The following is a 21,091-nucleotide window of genomic DNA, read 5'->3' as shown; positions in this document are numbered from 1 at the left end:
CTGCATGTTATCTTCCTTTGGGAAACAAAAGGATGTCTGGTCCTACTAGCTAGCCCACCACTGCTTAAGGGTGGGGGCCTAATGTCCTATTGGACAGAGTTTAGTGGAAATCCTGGAAGGGGCCATCCAGCAGGGTGGGGTCAACAGGGAGCTTCTTAGCCTGAGAGAGGGATCACCAGGGGGCTTTTAGGGAGTGGCCCACACATAGCCAGTAGATACTTGAGAGAGCAAGCAGTCAGGGATGGTTACTGCCCATTCAGATCTGCTCTGTGCTCCTTGGGGGCCAGCTTCACATTCGCCATCTCAGTGGAGGGTAGGGGCTGCTCCAGGTACACAAAGACACTGCAGCGGGGTCCAGGAGTGGAGAGACGATGGATACCCACCACCAATGTTGGCCAGCCCTGAAGACTTCTGAGCCCCAGCCAGCCAGGGCAGTGGAAAGCTGTGGGTCAGAGAGGCAGGCAGGGTCGACAGCGTAGCCAGAGCTGAAGCCCATGGAGGTGCCGATGACCAGACCCACAAGGCCCACAGTGAAGGCCTTTGGGCCATGGGGGACAGTGTTGTTGTAGGGGTCAACAATGACCAGCACACACTTGGGAGGCTGTGCCTATAAACTGTTCGGAGAAGCCATTGACAATGTCTAAGTGTCCAGAGGGGTAGGTAGCAAAGATGCCAGCTGTGGCATTGGGGCTGGAGACCACAAGTTCATTGTTGGCAAAGCCCCAGATTGCATCATAGTTCATCTCCAAAATGATCCCAGCACCCAAAAAGGCTCCCCACGGCGTTAGGCGGGCAGCTTGATCCAGGGCTCACTTGCCAAGAAGCCTGGCAAAGATCACCGTGGGGTTCAACCTGGCCAGCCACCAGGACGATGAGGGTAACAGCAAAACTGTTCATAGTGACAAAGCCTCTTGGGTGCCCCTGCTGAGCACCACCTGGGCCAGCAAGCTGCATTCAAACATCAGGAGAATGAGGGTACCCAGGCACTCCACCAGGGCCTAGCAAGGCAGCCCCATAGTGGTTCCTCAACTCCTCTGTGAACCCATGGCTGGGAAGGTGGTGGCACTTTTGGGCAGGAAATAAACAGAGGGCCTTGGCATCTGCCACTCCCTCTGCTTGGAACCTTTTCTTGCACACACTCAATGGGCTCATTCTTCATTTACATCCCATTTTCCTGCCGAAGACCTCCTGTCTCCCTAAGACTCCAGGTCCCCTGAAGAACTTGAGCCCCCGACTTTATTCTCACTGGCACCCTAATATTTTGGACATCTTATTCCTCGTTCACTTATTCAGAAGTGACCCAATGAGGATAGATGTGTTTCAGTTTTGTTTTGAGACAGTGTCTCACATAGCCCAGGCTGGCCTCTAACTCTCTATGTAGCCCACAGATGATCTTGAACTTCTGGTCTACCTGCCTCCTTCCCTATAGTGCTGAGTTTGTAGGTGTCTACTTACTACCATGCCTGGTTTATACCATCCTAGCAATTGACATCAGGGCTCTCCATATGTGAGGCAAGCTCTCTACCAACTAAGCCACATCCCCAGTCCCACATTTTGTTTTTTGCTTTTTAAGCAGGGTCTCATGTAGCCCAGGCTAGCCTTGAACTCATGAGTCTGCTCCATCTCCCTCCCGAGTGTTGGGATTATAGGCATGTGCCATGACATTCAAGAAGGATAGCTCTATTTTCTATTTGTGTTTGTTTAGCATCTAGAACCCTGGCCAGCTCTTGACGGGGGTGTAATCAACAAATGAGTGAGGGAACCAGTGTGTAAGAGATTCCCCCAGTTAGCACGTTAGGGGCTGAGCAGAGGGAGAGGCTGAAGAATGACCATGAGCACCAGTAAGTGAGCAGAGCTGGGGTCAAGGTCAGGCAGCTGCTTAGGACCCCAGTCAGGGTCGTGTGTGTGGCTGGGACAGACAGCAGACTTTGTTTCCAGCTCTGTCTTCCTCCTCTGGGAGAGAGAGGCTATTTGGTTGTGAACATTTTTAACCCAGTGAGAGCCACATTGGTGGATGGATGGATCCTCAGCAGTAGAGTAAGCCCCTGACTATTTGGGACCCTGAGTCCTGAGATGCTCTGACTCTGCCAAGACGTGGGGCTGGGGCCTAGGCCGGCTTTGGGGTGGGATGTGCCGCCTGGATCTGTGCCTGACCACAGTTGGGGATGCAAGACTCAGGCCACACCATATTTGGTTTCAGGGCCCAGGACCTAGGAATAGAAGCTATGTACGGGGACAAGTTGGCCACTGCCCAATATTCAAGTGACCTCAGGCTGGAAGTATGCTCCCAGCCCCCCTGGATGGGATTTGCAGCTGTACCCCAAGTCCTGGTCCTCGTCAGCCGAGCCTGCCATGTCCCTGCAGCCTCTTCCTGCCTCTGGGCAGGGAGACATTTCCAGTGAGCATGACATCTGGTCACTCCACTGCTCTAAGTCCTTCCACGGCTCCCCATTGTCAGGACTCCCCATGATTCATCTTATGCAAGAAGGAAAGTGAGAAGAAACCACAGATGACAGAGGCAGAGCTTGGGAGCAGTTATACAAGCCCCGTCTTGTGTGGAGTATCGGCCTCAGAGACCCAGGCCCAAGCACTAAGACCTGGGCGCCACACCCCTTCAGGGTTTGCACGTCTGTTTCCCTGACTGACCATGAACCCAGACTGTGTCATAGGGACGGTTAGACCCAGTCCACACTGAACCCCATGAACACCACAGGGTTCAGGTCAGGCGCTGACAGAGTGACTCTCAGAGCAACAGCCCTAGGTCAACGGAAAGTCAGATGGTCTGATGGGGACATGGGGACCAGAAGAGGGACAGAGACTCAGCCAAAGCCCTCAGTAGTGCAAGGGGAAGCCAGGTACCCGGGCCTGCTGTGTGGAGCATTTCTGCAAGCTCCCTTCCCCAGGTCTCTGCAGACAGGGTCTGCCCCCTGCCCCACTGCTCCAATAAGACACAAAACACAGAAGTCTCCACTCAGCAACCAAGCAGGGTCTCAGGGACTTGGGACTACACCTAAAAGAATCAAGGGCCTAGAGCCTGTGGAGCTGACTGGGACTGCACAGCGGGAGGCTCCAGGGATCCTTGCAAGGCAGGGTGTAGGGGGCAGAGGGGTGGCCCCATCAATATTCATAGCCGAACCATGAGGGTTTCTAGGCCACCAGACAAAGTGAGGATGGAATGGGATGAACCCTATTGGCCTGTGACCCCTGGAGTGTCAACAGTCTCAGGCTGCCTAGAGGCGCCAACAGCTGTTGTATCAACCCTGTCACATGAATTCTGGTAGGCCACACTCCTCCTCTGAGCCTCAGTCTCTTTAGGTGTAAAACAGGACCTATCTGACCTTGAAGGGACTCTTCATCCCCCTGGGGCTGAGAGACACTGGGGGCAATCTTCAGGGTCTGTAAAGCGACCCTGTGGCCCTTCTACTCTCAAGGCAAGCAGCATGGCTCCGCGTGGCCCAAAAGAAGCTGGGGTCTGCCCCTGTCCCCTTCTCCATCACCATCTCCCAGTTCTCAAGAGTGGATGGTCCAAGCACACAATCCCTACCCGATGGTCACATTTAATTTTCATGTACCAGGTCAGGTTTCCTCTCTACCACTTTCTCCCATGCCTGCCCAGACAGGGACTAAGGTGTTCAAGTCTCCCAGCACACTGTGTGCAGGCCACATGCCACATGCCAGGTAATCTCCCTGAGCTTTGGGTCCCTTGCCCGTGGAGTGGGATCTTACCGGACCCCAGGCTCCAGACTGCTGGGGAGGTCATGGGTAGGGGCTGCCACTCCATCTTGCTTCCTGAGCCCCACACAGCCTTCAACATCAAGGACACCACAGACCGTGCCCCACAGTTGGAGGAAAGGTATGAAGTTCCATGCAGGGGGCTGTCTGGTGGAGACAGGACTTTGTCTGGGTTTTATCTGCCAGGCATCCATCTTTCCTTCTCTGATGACAACACCCAGCTCCCTCTGGGAACTACACTGCCACTCTGCTCTACTCTCATAGACACACGGTCCAGGAATGCTTGATGACTAGACAACATCCCCTAGACCACAGTGCTCAGGAAGGGATGTAACCTAGCCCAGGTCACTAACCATGTGTGAGCCAGGAGTCAGGAAGGGGAGAGCCTATCAGCAAGGAAGAAGTTGCCACAAGGCAAACAGAGCTGAGAAAGAGCCTGTCTTTACATCTACATTCCACCATGCCTGAAGCCAAAACACTGAGGATCATTTGTGTAAACAAGTTCTCTCTTTTGGTTTAGACCAAGGTGGACTAGATTTATTTACTAATTTAAATTACTGAGTGAGCCAGGTGTGGTGATACACTCCTTTAATCCAAACACTTGGGAGGCAGAAGCAGGTGGATCACTGTGAGATTGAGGGCAGCTGGGTCTACCTAGTAAGTGACCCTGTCTCAAAATAAGTAAATAATAAATAAATAAATAAATAAATAAATAAATAGAAATAAATAGCCTTGAGTGATTTTATAGTCTCTCCCCTCTCCTCCCTCCCTCCCCTCCGCCTCTCTCCAGGCCAGAAGAGGGCATCGGATCCCCTGGAACTGGAGTAACCAACAGTTGTTAGCCACCATGTGGATACTGGGAATTGAACCTGGGTCCTCTGCAAGAGCAGTCAGTGCTCTAAGCCCCTGAGCCATCTCTCCAGCCCTCAGGCTACTTTTTGAGGACAGGACTGAAGTCAAATACAGTAGTCAAAGGGTATTTTAGTTTTTCCTTATATATATATAGTCTTTTTTCCTTATAGCCCCAGCTGGCCTGGAACTTGCTATGTAGACTAGGCTGGCCTTGAACTCACGGAGATCCACCCGCCTCTGTCTCCCAATGCTGGGATTAAAAGCATGCACCACCACGCCCGGTCCTAAAATGTTTTTACCAGGAAGATGCTCTCTTATTTGTGCCACAGAAAAACCATAAGATTTCTACATGTTGTGGTGGCAGCATGCCAAGGCCTCGGCTCCGACAGTCAGTCAGCTGATGCAACAGCTGGTTCCTTACTCCCCCATATATAACCATGATGTCCTTGCAGAGTCATGAGATGTTCAGAACTGCCTGGTGCTGATACTAATAGGCATGTGACAGCCAGATGCCCCCTCCTGGGGGAAGATACCAGATCACACAAACCAAGGGTAGGTACCTGGAACTTACTGTGGTTAGGAGGTAAGACTATCCTAAACAAGGCAACCTGGCTAGAGAGGAGAAAGCTGGGTTTGGGGGATAATACTGGAGACCCAAGAACAAGTGGACATAAACTCCACACTCACCCCAGTACCTACACAACAAGCCATCATGGCTGTGTACACCCCAGAATTTCCTGCCATGATTCTGCCCACAGGACCTAGCCCCAGACCTGCCTGGGGAGGCCCCTGTGCTGAGGAACAGGAGACCAGCACTGTCTGACACTGCACCCTCCTTACCTGCCCTCACCCTACTGGCTCTGCTGGGGTGCTGAAGTCAATGGTCAATGGTAAGGGAAATGGGCTGGGTGAAGTGATACACTGTCAGGATTCTTCTCCAATCCTGCCTGACATGTGCTTCGTACGACACGCAGGAAGCTGATGGAAGATAGGTGTAGATGGCATATTGTCCCTGAATCTGAGGGCATCTCCAACCCCAGAGTAAAGGAGGGCTTCAAAATCAATGACTAAACCTCATGACTGCATGCATCCATCCACCCATCCACCCAGTCATCCTCCCATCCAACCACTCATCCATCCACCCACTCACCCATCCTCCTTCCCATTTACCCATGTACTTGCTCATCCATCCATCTGATCATCAGTCTACCCATTCTTCCATCCATCCATCCATGCATCTGACCGTCTGTCTATCCACCTATCCTCTTATCCACATCTATTTATCCATCCATTCATCCATCCGCCCATCCTCCATTCCATCTGCTCATCTATCTATTCATCCATCCACTCATCCTCCCATCCATCTGCTCATCCAATCCATCTGCTCATCCATCCATCCATCCATCCATCCATCCATCCATCCTTCCATCCATGTCTCACCACCACCCTCAGTGTCTCCCTGTTTTCCTCCCCAGGGCTTCCTAGCCCTTCTCTAATCCCTCTCTGCTGTCCTTCCCAGTTAACCTGTCCCCCTACTCCTCTTAGTAGACCCCAAGATGGCTTTCTTGGTCCTTGATTCCATAACACAACATCAGAGACAGAATTTCAAGAGAGAGCTAGGGTGAGACAGGACCAGAGACTGACCTGAAGACAGGCTGCATGGGTGCTACTGTCAAAGATCTGTCTCCTTTATTCCAAGGAAGGCTCTCCTCCAGCAGAGGGACAAACCCCTTATCCTTTACTGTGTCCCAAGCAGAGTGCCTGCTTAGCATGCAGCCCCATTGGTAGCGTGCTTACTTAGCAGGCACAATGTCCTCAATCTCTTCATGCCTATAATCCTAACACTTGGGAGGTAGAAGCAGGAAGATGAGAAATTCAAGGGCATCTTTGGCTATATAGTAGTCAGCCTGAGATACATAACACCCTGTGTTTAAAACAGAAAAGAATAGAGGAGTTCCAGGCCAGGGCTACACAGTGAGACCCTGCCTTAAAAAACTTCACGAACTGAGTGTTACATGACCCTAGGACCAAATCCAAACAATCTAGTATAATTACTCTAACGAGACAAAAATATCTTTAGACAGCTAGATTACAAAGGTCAAATGGTTGATGAACAGGAGATTGATATCAGCCTGTTCAAAGGTGGCATTTGGTAACTGAAGACAGAGGCATATTCTACCTCAGGGAAAGGAGGTCTGAGCCAAAGCTCAGTATGTGGCTGGGGGTGTATGTGGGTGGGTACAGCTCACTGGCAGAGTGTACTTGCCTGACATGTGCAAGATTCTGGATTCTATCTCCAACACCATGGTGTGTGTGTGTACCCATGTACCCATGTGTGCACACATACTCACTGTTGCAATACTGTTTTTTGTTTGTTCTGTTTTATTTTTGTTTTTTTAAAAATATTTTATTATTTTTATTTTATGTGTATGAGTGTATTGCCTGCATGTATGTGAGTGCACCCGGGTCCTGCAATGCTGCGGAGGTCAGAAGAGGGCTTCAGATTCCCCTGGAACTGGAGTTAAGGATGGCTCATAGCCACCATGTGGGTGCTGGGAATCGAACCTGGGTCCCCTGCAAGAGCAGTCAGTGCTCTTAACCACTGAGCTATCTCTCCAGAACGTTTTGGTTTTTTCTGAGATAGCCTGAGACCAGGCTGACCTCAAACTCACAGATATCTGCCTGCCTCTGCCTCCAAAGTGGTAGGATTAAAGGTGTGCACTACCATACCAGGCCATACTATTCTAAAAAATGTCCTGTATTTGAGTGTGAAGGTCCATGTAGAGATCAGCACTCCGATGCTGGTCTTTGCCTTCCACCATGTTTGAAGCAGGGTCTCTCTTGCTGTTTGCCGCTGTGTACTTCAGCCTAGCTGGCCTGCGAGCTTCCAGAGAATTCTCCTGTGCCCTCCTCCTATCTTGTAGTAGAGGCAGCATTATAGACATATACCACTGCACCTGGCTTTACAAGGGTTCCAGGGATCCTAGTACAGGTTGTCAGGCTTTTACCAGCTGAGCCATCTCAGCCCAGCTGTGCTGCTCTTGAAGCAGGAAGGTTGTTCTCCAACAGGCCAGAAATAAACGGCTGTGGTGAAATTGCTCCTAGGAGCCCTCTTCACGATAACTGGGGTGATGCTTGCCAAAGCGCTGCATGTATTTCACTAAAGATCAGAAAGGAAAAAAAGGTCTAACGAGGACAGCTGCACAGCATGGGAACATCAGGCAGACAATGCAGAAAGGGTACAACTAATAATAACAAAAAATAAACTGGCAGGGAGGGCAGGATATGGCTCAGTGGCAGAGCTCTTGCCTAGCAGGTGAGAGGCCCCAGTTTCAAACCCCAGCAAAGCCCAAAACAAATCAAATAACTCCCCCCCAAACCCGGCAAGGGCTCTAGGAAGAAAGTGAGGGTCAGAACCAGCTCACATGGGATGAGATCATCTTTCATCGCCAAGAGGTAAAAGATAATCAAACGAAGAAAGTTTAAGTATGTTTAAAGTACAAAGATAATAGGGAGGGAGAACCTGGCTCTGCCTGTGTTGATATTTGTCTAATACTCCTGGTTTAAAGCGCACCATTACCTCATGTGCCGTTAAGAAACAAAACATACTAGTTGCCTATGGTGGCACATCTCTTTTATCCTCGCACAGGAAAGGTCATGGCAGGTAGATCTTTGAGGCCAGTCTGATCTTTTTATTTTTTTGGTCTTTTTGAGACAGGGTCTCCCTATAGCCCTAGCTGGCCTAGATTCGCTATGGAGACCAGGCTGGCCTTGAACTCACAGAGATCCGCCTGCCCCTGCCTCAAAGGCGAGCGCCACCATGCCCAGCTATTTATTTTTATTTTATGTGGATGAGTATATTGCCTGCATGTTGTAAGCGCACCTATGTTGTGTAACATCCACGGAGGTCAGAAAAGGGTGTCAGATTCCCTGGTACTAGAGTTACAGACAGTTGTTAGCCACCATGTAGGTGCTGGGAATCAAACCTGGGTCCTCTACCAGAACAGTCAGTGCTCTTAATCACTGAGCCATCTCTCCAGCCCCAGGGACCAGCCTGTTCTACAGAGTGAGTTCCAGACTAGCTAGTGCTATAGGGAGATCCTATCTCAAAAAAAGGAAGGAAGGAAGGAAAACAAAACACACTGCCTAGTACATCGGCCACTTGGTTCTTATCACACAAAATTTTTCTTTTGCAAGAAGGGCCCTTCCCTCCCTCTCTTTCTCTTCAGTGCTGGGGAATGTACCTGGGCCTTCCTTCTGCTAAGCACGCGCTCTGCATTTGCGGCAGCCCCAGTAGTAAAGCCTGCCTCTTCTGAATGAATGGGCTCCACTGGTGTGTTGGGAACATGGTCTCCTCCTGCATCAAGGTGCTGACACCTCTCCTGGTCCCTGTGTCACTGAAACAGGCACCAAGGTTACAGTGGCCTTGTTGGGGGTTTGTGGGGTGGAGGCCTATGAGGAGCTCAAATTTTGTCTCTGGCCTGCTTGTGGACCTCATGGTTGACTTCCATGCCTAACATAAGCTGCATGGCTCTCTCCCTCTGTGAATCTATAATAAACTCTCTCCTTCTGTGGTCCGTGAATTTCATTTCTTCAAATTCAAGAGAAGAACCCGAAAGCCACCACCTCAGGGCAGCTTTGGGGGTCACTGAGTTTCTGGGACCCTAGCTTCCCCAAGCCAAGAAATGCTCTGCTATTCTCAAGGACACCCCAATAGTCTCATATCACTTAGAAGCTGCTTTTGCTAAAAAAAGCATCAACTAGGAACAAACTGGATGAAGGCTTGACAACTCTGCCTGCTTTGGGTGTACGACTCCTCTACTCTGGTGAAGGCACGAGGTAGAGAAGTCACTGCTCTCAACTGTCCCTGGAGTCACCTGGGAATAAAACCACGCAGGACAGGGCAGGACACATCCCTTCCCCCTCGGCTAATAACCCAAGAGGTGGAGGCTGCACCCTAGGGCAGAAGTGAATGTCCTGTAGGAACCAGACTGCATTTCTTAATACAGTCAAGTTACACTGTGGTTCAAAGAATAAAATTAAGCCAGTTGTGGTGGCACACGCCTTTAATCCCAGCTCTCGGGAGGCAGAGGCAGGAGGATCTCTGTGAGTTTGAGGCCAGCCTGGTCTCCATAGTAAATCCAGGACAGCTGGGGCTGCAGAGAGACCCTGTCTCAAAAAGATCAAAAAATAAATAAACAAATAAAATAAAATTAAGACAACTTGATGGTCTGTAACTCTAGCTTCAAGGGATCTGACAAACACCATTTTCTGGCCTCCATGGGTACCTGCACACACATCCCTATACTAACATGTACATACATACATATATATGTTAAAAAAATTTTTAATTCATCTTTACAGGGCTGAAGAGATGGCTCAGTGGTTAAACACACTGGCTGCTCTTGCAGAAGACCCAGGTTTGTTTCCCAACATCCACTTGGTGGCTAACAACCATCTGTAACTCCAGTTCTAGGGGATCCAGTGTCCTCTTCTGCCTCTGCAGGCATTGCATACATGTGGTACACCTACATACATGCATATAAACCATTCATACACATAAAATAAAAATAATTTTTTTGTGTCTTTTTGAGACAGGGTCTCCCTGTAGCTCCAGCTGTCCTGGAACTCACTCTGTAGACCAGGCTGGCCTTGAACTCACAGAGATCTGCCTGCCTCTGCCTCCTGAGTGCTGGGACTAAAGGCGTGTGCCACCATGCCCAGCCTCAAAAATAAAAATTTTTAAACTTATAATTTAAAATAAATAAAAACAAATCTTTAGAATGGTTCAGAGCAAAGGGATAAATAAAAACTAAGCTAGGGTCTTGATTTATTCAGGACAAGCATCATTAAATGATTCAAAGAAAGTCGATTGATAATTTTAATGATCTAACTCCTGATGTGCCAAGCAACACTGCATGCAGAGATTTCTAGAAAGAAGTCCTAAGGATAAGGAGGGAAGCCAGTTGAAACACACTAGTAAAGGTATGTGTTTACATACATGTTCATGTGTGTACATGTAAGCGGCGGTCAGAGGTGGACCTCAACGTGTCTTCTTCAATGACTTTCCACCTTATTTTTTGATTCATGGTCTCACTAACCAGTCATTCTAGCCTAATGGGTGGTGAACTCCAGGTTCAGTGATAGACCCTGACCTGATCTGAATCAGTGAACTAGGACAATATTCAAACCTTCCAACCACAGTGCGGCTCCCTTCTGAGATGTGAGATAAAGGATCCTTCCTGGGAACTGGCCTATCAATCCACAAAGCAAAACTTCAGTAACAGATGGCTGTCTTAGAGAGGCTCATACACCCATGTTCTCAGGTGCATCCTTCCTGAGTATCTTTCTCTTAATCTTTGTGCTTAAAATATGGACATAGGCACACCGATGACCAGAAGATCAGGTTTAGTCTCTAATACAGATAGTAACAAAATAAAGGCTAAAAAAAAAAAGTAGCTGGCTAGGTGTGGTGTGCCCGCCTTTAATCTCAGTGCTTAGGAGGCAGAGGCAGGCAAATCTCTTAGGGTCTGAGGCCAGTATGGATTACATAGGGAGTTCCAGGGTTACACGATAGACCCAGTCTCAAAAACAAACAAACCCCAAAATCACAAATAAAATATGAGCACATTGTGCATAGGATGCACTCTTGAAAGCACTTTGCCCCCAGCAATCTGCATAGCACCCTCTAGTACCAGGAGAGCTAGCCAGCCAGGAAGAAGTCAGTACCCACTTGATTTCTCCACATCCTGTGACTTTCATGTGTGGTGTGTAGTGTTTCTTGATAGTGGATGGTGGGTGGTTGACAGAGAAAACTCACAAATGATCAAAGTGCAGAGAGTGACTGTGGAGTGCTTAGCCACAAACAGAACAACTCTATCACATCACCACCCCGAGGCTCGGCGACCACTGTGGAAGAAGGCTGGAAAGATTACAAGAGCCAGAGGTCAGGGAAGACCGTACCCACAACTCACGACAGCTGTGATTCCCTGCACAAGATCAGGCCTGCCAAATTGTAGTATGGAGAGGAAGGGGCTCATGAGCCCCCTCCCCTAACCGAGGAGCTCTGCACAGTTGATGGCTCCTGGGGGAGGTCAGCCATACTCTATTGGATGGCTGCACATTCAGAAGTATATGGACAGCATGCACTGAAGTTGATGGATTATTAAATTTAAGAAAGGAGACAGCAAGTTAGGAGTGGGGTGAATCTGGGAGGAGTTAAAGGGAGGAGTTTGGGGTGAATATAATTAGAATATATTGTATGAAATTCTCAAACAATTAATGAAAACACTTTAAAACTACAACAGTAAGGAGGGCAGCTCCTGAGAAAAACACCTCTCTCACACACACACACACACACACACCCCACAGACATACACACAGACACACCACAGACACACACACATACACACACATACAAGGACACACACAGACAGACACACAAGGACACAGACAGACACACAAATACACAGACACAGACAGACAGACAGACAGACAGACAGACAGGCAGACACACACAGACACACACACACACACACACACACACATGAATCCCCAGGCGCTTCCAAATCCCAGGAGCCTCCCCTAATGGCAGCTAACCCACTCTAGGCCTTTGTCCTACAGAAAGGTGACATCTATGCACAGGTCACAGATCTGTTTACAAAAAGATTTGAAAATCCCAAGGTCTTTCTTAAGAAAAGATCTTGGAAACAATGACACATTGATACTGTGGAGAGGGTTACGCCAGGGTTGGGGTCAGGGCAGGGCAGGGCAGAGCACAACAGCACCACTCAGTATCATTCTTTAGACAGATGAATAAAACGGTCGCTGTCTTTTCCTCAACTCTGTCCAAATTTGAACTCTGTCCAAATACAAACTATAACTGTTAGAAAGGGTCAGGACTTATGGCACTCACCCCCTGAGGGTGCAAATCAGGACACACACTTCCAACACTTCATAGTAAAGTGCCTGGTCATTCACCACGCCCAAGAGCAGCTTTCTCACTTCTAGGGGGCCACCCCTCCCTCCAGGGCCACTGCCCTGCGCTGGAGGTGGGGCTTAAGATCAGGTTACGGCAAGGAAGTCACATTGCCTGGTTTTTATGTCCTGTGACAGGAGTCACCATGAATCTAGGCTCCTGTACCTTCGCTGAATCCCCCACCTCTACACACACCACCCCCAGGAGAGCCAGGGGAGCTGAGTATGGATGAACTTCTGTCTCGGCCACTTGCTACACAGATGCCAAACAAACCCAAGTCACAGGCAACTCTCCATCACATAAAACGTGGCTGGAAAATGAAATGTCCACACAAAGGGCATCTAGAGGTTTCAGCCTGAGTTACAAGAGACTGATCTGCTGTACTTGAAAGTTTCCACACCACTTCATTTAATTTTACTATATTAAAGATCAAAAACAGGGGGCTGGAGAAATGAATTAAGAGCCCTTGCTACTCTGTAAGAGGACCCAGGTTCAGTTCCCAGCACCCACACTGGGCAGCTCATAACCATCTGTAACTCCAATTCCGGAGGGAGGAGTCAGATGTCTTCTTCTGGCCTCTGTAGGTACCTGCACACATGTGATGCACATACATACATTCAGGGACATAAACATAAAATAAATAAATCTTAATTAAAGATTAAGAGCAGGGCTGGGGTTGGAGCTTAGTTGGTAGACTGCCTGCCAGGCATGTATGAAACCCTGGGTTTTATCATCAGCATCACATACACTAACTATGATAACATATACCTATAATCCCAGAAGTTGGAAGGTGGAGATTGGAGGACCATAAATTCAAGGTCATCCTCAGGCTACATAGTGAGTTCAAGGCCAGCTTGGACTATATGAGAGCCCGACTCAAAAAAAAAATTTTTTTTTTTTTGGTATTTTTGAAACAGGGTCTCCCTGGAGCCCCTGCTGGCCTGGAACTCACTATATATATATACATATATATATATGTATATATATATATATAGACCAGGCTGTCCTTACAGAGTTCTGCCTGCCTTTGCCTCCCAAGTGCTGGGATTAAAGACGTGTGCCACCATGCCAGGCCTTGAATCAAATCTTAATGAATTATAGATTAGTGCATCTTTCAAGTCTCACCAAGGAAGCTTCTTCCTACAGCAGATGGTGATGAACACAGAGACCCACAGCTTGTCAACATGCAGAACTGTGGAATGCTCAGCGCTAAATGGGACTCCTATACCACACCCTCTCCTCCCAAGGCTCAGGGATCATTGCAAGAGAGGTGGAAATCTTGTAGGAGCAGGCGTGGTTGCTGAATACAACCAGTTGTACATACCAACCCACAGCAGTTGTGATAGCATGCACCAGACCTGCATTGGCCAAGCCAGACAAAACCCCAGCATGGATGGGGGAGATGGTCAGGAAGCCCCAGCTGTAGCTGAGGAACTATTGGCAATTAATAGCTGCTGGGAGAGAGTCAGTTTTCTTTAAGGGTGTGATGCCAGGTAGGTTGATCAGGCTCCAGGGTACGGACCCATACACCACAGCACTTGGGGAAGAAAACTTAGACTTGATAGGCCTTAAATAAAGAATAGAGGACATGGCAGGTGTGGTGGCACATGCCTTGGATCCCAGCACTCCGGGGACAGAGGCAGGCGGATCTCAGTGAGTTTGAAGCCAGCTTGGTCTCTATGGTGAATCCAGGCCAGCGGCTTACAGACAGCCCTTCTCTCAAAAAGACTTAAAAAAAAAAAAGAATAGAGGATATGAAGAGGGGGTAGGGAAGTGGGGGTGGATCTGAGAGGAGATGGGAAAGGGGTTCTGAGGGAGGGGGTTTTGAACATGATCAAAGAATCAATAAAAATGCTGAGGACCTGGGTCTGATTCCCAACACCCATATGGCAGCTAACAACCATCCATAACTCCAGTTCTAGGGGATCTGACACCCTCTTCTGACCTCCATGGGCACTGTACCCAACATGGGTGCACTTACATACATGTAAAATTAAAATAATAAATAAAATATTTTTTAAAGGTATTTTTGTTTTGTTTTTTGTTTGATTGTTTTTTGAGACAGGGTCTCCCTGTAGCCCCAGCTGCCCTGGAACTCATTATGGAGACCAGGCTGGCCTTGAACTCAGAGATCCGCCTGCCTCTGCCTCCGAGTGCTGGGATCAAAGGCATGTGCCAACACATCCGGCAAAAGAGGTATATTATTGAAAATAATAATAATAATTAAAAATAATAGTCATACTGGGCATAGTGATGCACACCTTTAATCTCAGCACTGGGGAGCAGAGGCAGATGGGTCTCTGTAGTTTGAGGTCAACCTGGTCTATATAGGGAATACCAGGCCAGCCAGGGCTACGTAACGGAGCCATCTCAATAAACAAATAAAATAGGCAGCAGGGTCGGAGAGATGATTCAGTGTATAAAAGCACTTGCTGTGCATGCCTGGTGACCTGAGTACAATTTCAAAAACTCATGTGGAAGGAGAGAAACCAACTCCACAAAGTTGTCCTCTGATTTCCACACACACATGCTCCCCCCAATCATACACATATCATACACACACACACACAAATAGTAATAATAATATGTTTTAAGTACATGGGAGGATAGGGACTGTAGCTCAGTGTCAGACCACATGCTTAGCATGCACAAAGCCCTGGGTTCAAATCTCAGTACCAAAGAGACTTTAAATTTTTTTTTTTTTGGTCTTTTTTGAGACAGAGTCTCCCTGTAGCCCCAGCTGGCCTGGAACTCACTATGTAGACCAGGCTGGCCTTGAACTCACAGAGATCTACCTGCCTCTGCCTCCTGAGTGCTGAGATTAAAGGACTTTAATTTTAAAAGTATGTGGAAGATGTACATAGGCTATATGCAAATACTGCACTATTTTATGTAAATGATTCCGCATTCTGGGATTGTAGAGCAATGCCCCGTGGTAGGGAGGGATGACTACTGTGAAGCTCTTTGCGTAAGTCAGTGTGTCCAGCTCCTGACTGCCAAGGCGGTATCACTTCCTGTCTCATGGCTGTTGCAGCCGTTATTGCACCTGTTTCCCATTTTGACCACTAGAAATGCAGTTTTCATCTTCTGTTTTCATAAACATACTGTGGCAAATGGATCCCACTTACATCCCAGCACTTCACATCTTTGAGTATGTCCTCAATCGCTCCTATACCCCTGGTTCCTAGGAGGCTCCTGGGTCAAAGGCAGAGAACTGAAGCCTTTACAAGCACATCCACAGTTCGCTCTCTCCCACTGGCTAGTTTCAGTGACCAGAAACAGCTCCTTCCCCGTGATCCCCTGTGAACTCAGCACTTAGAAGGTGGAGACAGGATGATCAGAAGTTCAAGCTCACCCTTGGCTACATAGCTCCTTTGAGGCGAGCCTGAATTACATGGGACTCTTTCTTTCCTTCTTTCTTTCTCTCGCTCTCTCTCTTTTTTTTTTTTTTTTCGTCTTTTTTGAGACAAGGTCTCCCTGTAGCCCCAGCTGTCCTGGAACTCTATATCAACCAGGTTGGCCTTGAACTCACAGAGATCCTCCCACCTCTGCCTCCCGCGTGCTGTGAGTTCAAGGCCAGCCTGGTTGATATAGAGTTCCAGGCCAGCTGGGGCTACAGGGAAAGCCTGTCTCAAAAAGACCAAAATAAAAAATTTAAAATTTATTTTATGGGTATGAGTGTATTGCCTGCATGTAAGTACACCTGTATCACACAATGCCCACAAAGGTCAGAAGAGGGCGTTAGATCCCCTGGAACTGGAGTTAGGACGATTATTAGCCACCATGTGGGTGCTGGGAATTGAACTTGGGTCCTCTACAAGAGCAATCAGTGCTCTTAACTGCTGAGTCATCTCTCCAGTTCCCCAGACCCTCTCTTAAAAAAAAAAAAAGAAGTTGAAACCAAAGCACAACTGGGAAAAGGAAGAGCTGGTACGGTTCAAACGTCCTGCTTTCTGCCACTCTAGGCCTCGGGACTGCCCTAGAGCAGGAGCTCAAGGCCAGTGTGATGAAGAAAGGCCTGCGCCTGAGTCTCAGTTTCTTGTCTGGAATGGCTGAGGGTAACAGAGCCTGGCCCCTTGTAGGGCTGCCCCAGAGACCTGGAAGGAGCCAGGGAACACTACCAACTCCTGGAGAACTCTCTTTCTTAACTCAATTCCCCATAACCCTCCTTCCTCAGCCTCCAGAGAGTTGGGATTACAGGTGTGAGCTACCACACCCGCTTTGGAACCACGATTTTGCCGCTCACTGGTTTTTCTCTTTCTTTTTAAAAAAATATTTTATTATTTTTTAATTATTTTATTAGTGTATTGCCTGCATGTGTGCAAGTGCACCCGCATAGTGCAGTGCCTCTGCAGAAGTCAGAAGAGGGTGTCTGATCCCCTGGAACTGGAGTTATGGACAGTGGTTAACCGTCATGTGGATGCTGGGAGTCAAACCCTTGCTCTGCAAGAGCAGCCAGTGCTCTTAACCGCTGAGTCATCTCTCTAGCGGGCGCGCGCACGCGCGCGTGCACACACACACACCCCACCCCCACTTCCCTGGTTTTCTATCTCATACTTGCTAACCTGCTGGTCTCCCCTGCTCCTAGTCAGATTATCCTGGACCCATCCGGATCTATCCAGATGGAAACCAAAGTCCCCAATGAACGAGAAAGGAACATTCATACCCCAGACCGAGATGTGACTTCACTTCCACCAGATAGATGTGGGGGCTGAGAGCAGAAACCAACTGGCATAGTATTGAAAAACATAAAAGTCAGGAGCCATGAAGCCTCTTAGGCAAGTCACGTCTCAGGCAGGTCATGTACCGGTCAAGAATTCCAACTCACAGATAAGTAAGCTTCATGGCCGAGACATCCCCAACTCGCTAATGAGCGAGTTTCAAGGCTGAGACATCTCCAACTCACAGATAAGTAAGTTTATGGTTGAAACATCTGGCTTAATGATAAATAAGCCCCCCCCCCTCCGCTCTCCCTATAGCTTTTTGTAATAGTTTAAGCTAGCCAATAACCACGCTTCTGCTTCTGTAACCTGCTTCTGCTCTATAAGAACCCCAAACCCCAGACCTGGGCGCGCTTCTCCCTTTGTCAGGAGTTGTGCCCACAGGTACCTGTGTAAAATAAAAGCCTCTTGCTATTGCAACTCGAGGGCTCGACTTGTCCTTTGTGGTTTCAATTTTACACCATCTCTCCAGCCCCTCAAATATCCTTAAATTCAGCTTCATTCAGGTTCTCAGGAAATGGTCAGGATGAAGTCAAGTTCTTGGTAAAAATATCACATTTGTAAATTCTTCCACATTCCAGCCACAAATAGTTCCAAAGGCCCAAAAACCACATGGTTAGGTTCACCACAATATCCTACTTCTTGATATCAATTTTCTATCTTCATTTCTTTTCCTGCTGTTGTGAAAAATACCCTGACAAAACCAACTGAAGAGTTTGTTAGTTCATAGCTCAAAGTATGGTCCATAATGGCAGGGACATCAAGGCAGCAGGAGCTTGAAGCAGCTGGTAATGGCACATCCATAGTCAAGAGGCAGAGGGATGAATGAATGCCAGTGCTCAGCTTTCTTTCTCCATTTCATACAATCCAGATTCCCCAGCCTAGGGGTTTTCCCACATCAATTAACCCAATTAAGTTAGATCCTCATAGGCATGGCCAAAGGTTTGTTTCCCTGGTGATTCTAGAGTCTGTCAAGTTGACAATTAACCCTAAACCAGCACACCATCCTTAAGGGACTTTTAACTCCAAAAACTAAGAAATTTGTCAAAACAAGAACAAATACCCATGTGTATAATTAACTTCTCTGCCTTCTCACCTCCTCCCACTTTCTTCCTCATCAGCTCCAAAGTCAATTTTCCAGGATGAGTTTTGAGATGGGGGCGGGGGGGTGCACTTGTTTCCAAGCCCTATGACCAGTGTTTGATCCCTGGGGCCACATGTTGCAATGAGAAAACCAATTTCCACAGGTTGTCCTCTGACCTCCACATGAACACTGTGGCATGTGCACTCCACCCTCAAAATATATAAACACATTGTTTTCAAGAGAGAGTTAGAGGGAGGGGATTCATCTGAGACTCAGAAATCTAGATAAGAAAGCCGAAGGTCTGTGTGAACAAAAAAATATTTCTGAAAACATTTTAAAGAAAGATTAAACACAAATCAGTTGCTATTTCATTTTGAAGGATGAAAGAGATGTAATAATATCCAAGTTTTGGGTCTGGGATATTGGAAAAACATGGAAGGGCGCTGGAATGAGATGGAAAAATCAAGGGGCAAGATTTCTCTCTTGGTTCTATCTCACCTTGTAATTTCCTCCTCAAACACTTGCTGTCCTAGCACCTGGCTTTCAAGGCAGAAGAACTGAATTCTCTCTTAATTCTAACTTCAGTTAAGATTCTCCCTCCACCTATTTCCCAAAAGATTCTAAGTAGAGAGGATCCAGTAAGGTGTGTCTAATTTATAATACAACCCAACAGATATGTAAAAACTGTGGGTCAAACAGAACATTTATACAAACAAGTAATTCTGCATAAATTACACAAAACTTAATTGGTTGGTGTTGTAGTTTTTGTTTTTTCTTTTCCCACAGTTCTTACCTGTGCAGCAGAGCTCTTAGCCACCTGAATGATCTTCTCCATAGAGAGGTAGCTCTGCTGAGATGGAGCTGGGCCAATGCAATATGCTTCATCTGCCTGTTTAAGAATCATTACAGATGTGAAAGATGGTGTGGTTAGTATGTACCTGTACACTGTATACAACTCCATCAGGATCATTTACTGGTAAAATAAAGATGCCGGTACAAAAGGCACAAGAACAATGATCATGACCAATTTGAGAATTAACACTCAGAAGCACCAGTCCATGCCACGTTTTAAAGATGAGCCAGTTTACCCGGGCGTGGTGGCACATGCCTTTAATCCCAGCACTCGGGAGGCAGAAGCAGATGGATCTCTGTGCGTTCAAGGCCACCCTGGTCTACATAGTGAGTTCCAGGACAGCTGGGGCTACAAAGAGACCCTGTCTCAAAAAGGCCAAAAAAAGAAAAGAAAAGATGAGCCAGTTTGTGAACAAGTCCTGGGTGAAAGGGGACTCCGAACTTGATTTTCCCATATAAACCTAGTACTAGATTCAATCATAACATTATAACAATCTTAAATGTATTTAATACCAAGTTATCATTTAAAAATAGAAATGTAGCAATACAAAATTGCAAAGTTTACATAATTATTAGGGTATGATGATGTTTCTTTCAAACATTTGTGAATTCTTCTGTACTACTCTTTAAAACTTTCATACAATCATAGCATCCCTTGAAGCAGACCACATAGAAAACATGTATTCCTTCATGCAAACTTGCTGAATGCCTACTATGTGTCAGGCTTTGAGTTGGGAACTGCCTAAATAGATGTAAACAAGACTTGCCCCCCTATCCAGAGAGAAGATAGTCATTAAGCATTTATACACTTATGGAAACTGTGATAAAAGCCCAGAAGGAGAAAGCAAGGATTTAACGACCACAGAAAGAGTAGCTCTGGTCTGCAGGTGGTCCAGGCTAATTAGGAGGGAAAGTCAGGGAAAGTTCCTCAGGGTTGGTAAGGACTTGACCTGGGAGACAGATGAAGAATGTGGACTTAAGAACAGGAATGGAGACGGGGTGAATCTCCCACACAGAAAACGTGTGTGAAGATCTAGAGTTGGAAGAAACTTGGCCCACTGAGTGACCAAGGATCGCTTGTGTGACTGGGACACAGTGAGCGAGGGTCAGAGATGTGGTTGGATGACACAGGACAGATTTCATGAGGCCTTTGGAGAAGTGAAAAAGCTTTGGATTTTTTTCCTAATGGAACTCATAATGGGATTTGAAAACATCAATTATTATTACTATTTTTTTTAAACAGGGTCTCCCTGTAGCCCCAGCTGGCCTAGAACTCTCTATGTACACCAGGCCAGCCTTGAACTCACAGAGATCCCCCTGCCCCTGCTGGGATTAAAGGCATGCATCACCATGCCTGGCTAAAAAATCATTTATTTTTAACTTTTAATTTCACAAAACACAAATACATTCTTATTCTGAAGAACACAAGAAGTAAACCAAGTGGCCGTCAGCTCTGAATTTCCCTCACTAGTGTCCTCTCCAGGCATTTTCCACCATAATCCATTTGTGACATTTTTCATATCCATAGTTCTATTTGTGTAAGTACGTACAGTTTGAGTTTTATGCAAATAGAATCATACTATATACTTCTGCAATTGCTTTTTCATTAACATTATATTCTGGGGTGCTTCTTTACTAGCAAACACATGTAAAACTCACTGTGTGTGGCAGTACCACATCTCATTTAATCATGAACTTCTTCATATGCAATTTAGGTTGTAGTGGTCCAACACTGGATATGGGCAAGGCTGAAACACACATTCATACACACCTCGGGGCATTTGTATATGAGCCTTTTTTTTTTTCTTTTGGTCTTTTTGAGACAGGGTCTCCCTGTAGCCCCAGCTGGCCTGGAACTCACTATGTAGACCA

The 21,091-nt window shown here is 47.2% G+C and overlaps 1 protein-coding gene and 1 pseudogene across 3 annotated transcripts in view; both read right to left on the bottom strand.

Moving 5' to 3' along the window:
- A4galt (alpha 1,4-galactosyltransferase (P blood group)) overlaps window positions 1–21,091 on the bottom strand; it is a 35,591-nt gene that overhangs the window by 6,679 nt on the left and 7,821 nt on the right. The window contains exon 1 of one of the 3 annotated variants that reach the window (XM_029569182.1): window positions 12,500–12,549. The exons of the other annotated variants lie outside the window; for them this stretch is intronic. The gene's annotated coding sequence lies outside the window, so the exon portion shown is untranslated. Of the gene's footprint in view, window positions 1–12,499; window positions 12,550–21,091 lie in introns of those variants that run through there. 3 annotated transcript variants of the gene reach the window in all.
- Window positions 246–19,202, bottom strand: LOC103743511 (annotated as a pseudogene).

This window comes from Nannospalax galili, unplaced genomic scaffold (genome assembly GCF_000622305.1).
Source record: "Nannospalax galili isolate Female #2095 unplaced genomic scaffold, S.galili_v1.0 scaffold180, whole genome shotgun sequence".
Taxonomy (NCBI): domain Eukaryota; kingdom Metazoa; phylum Chordata; class Mammalia; order Rodentia; family Spalacidae; genus Nannospalax; species Nannospalax galili.
This window is presented reverse-complemented; position numbering and strand designations above follow the sequence as displayed.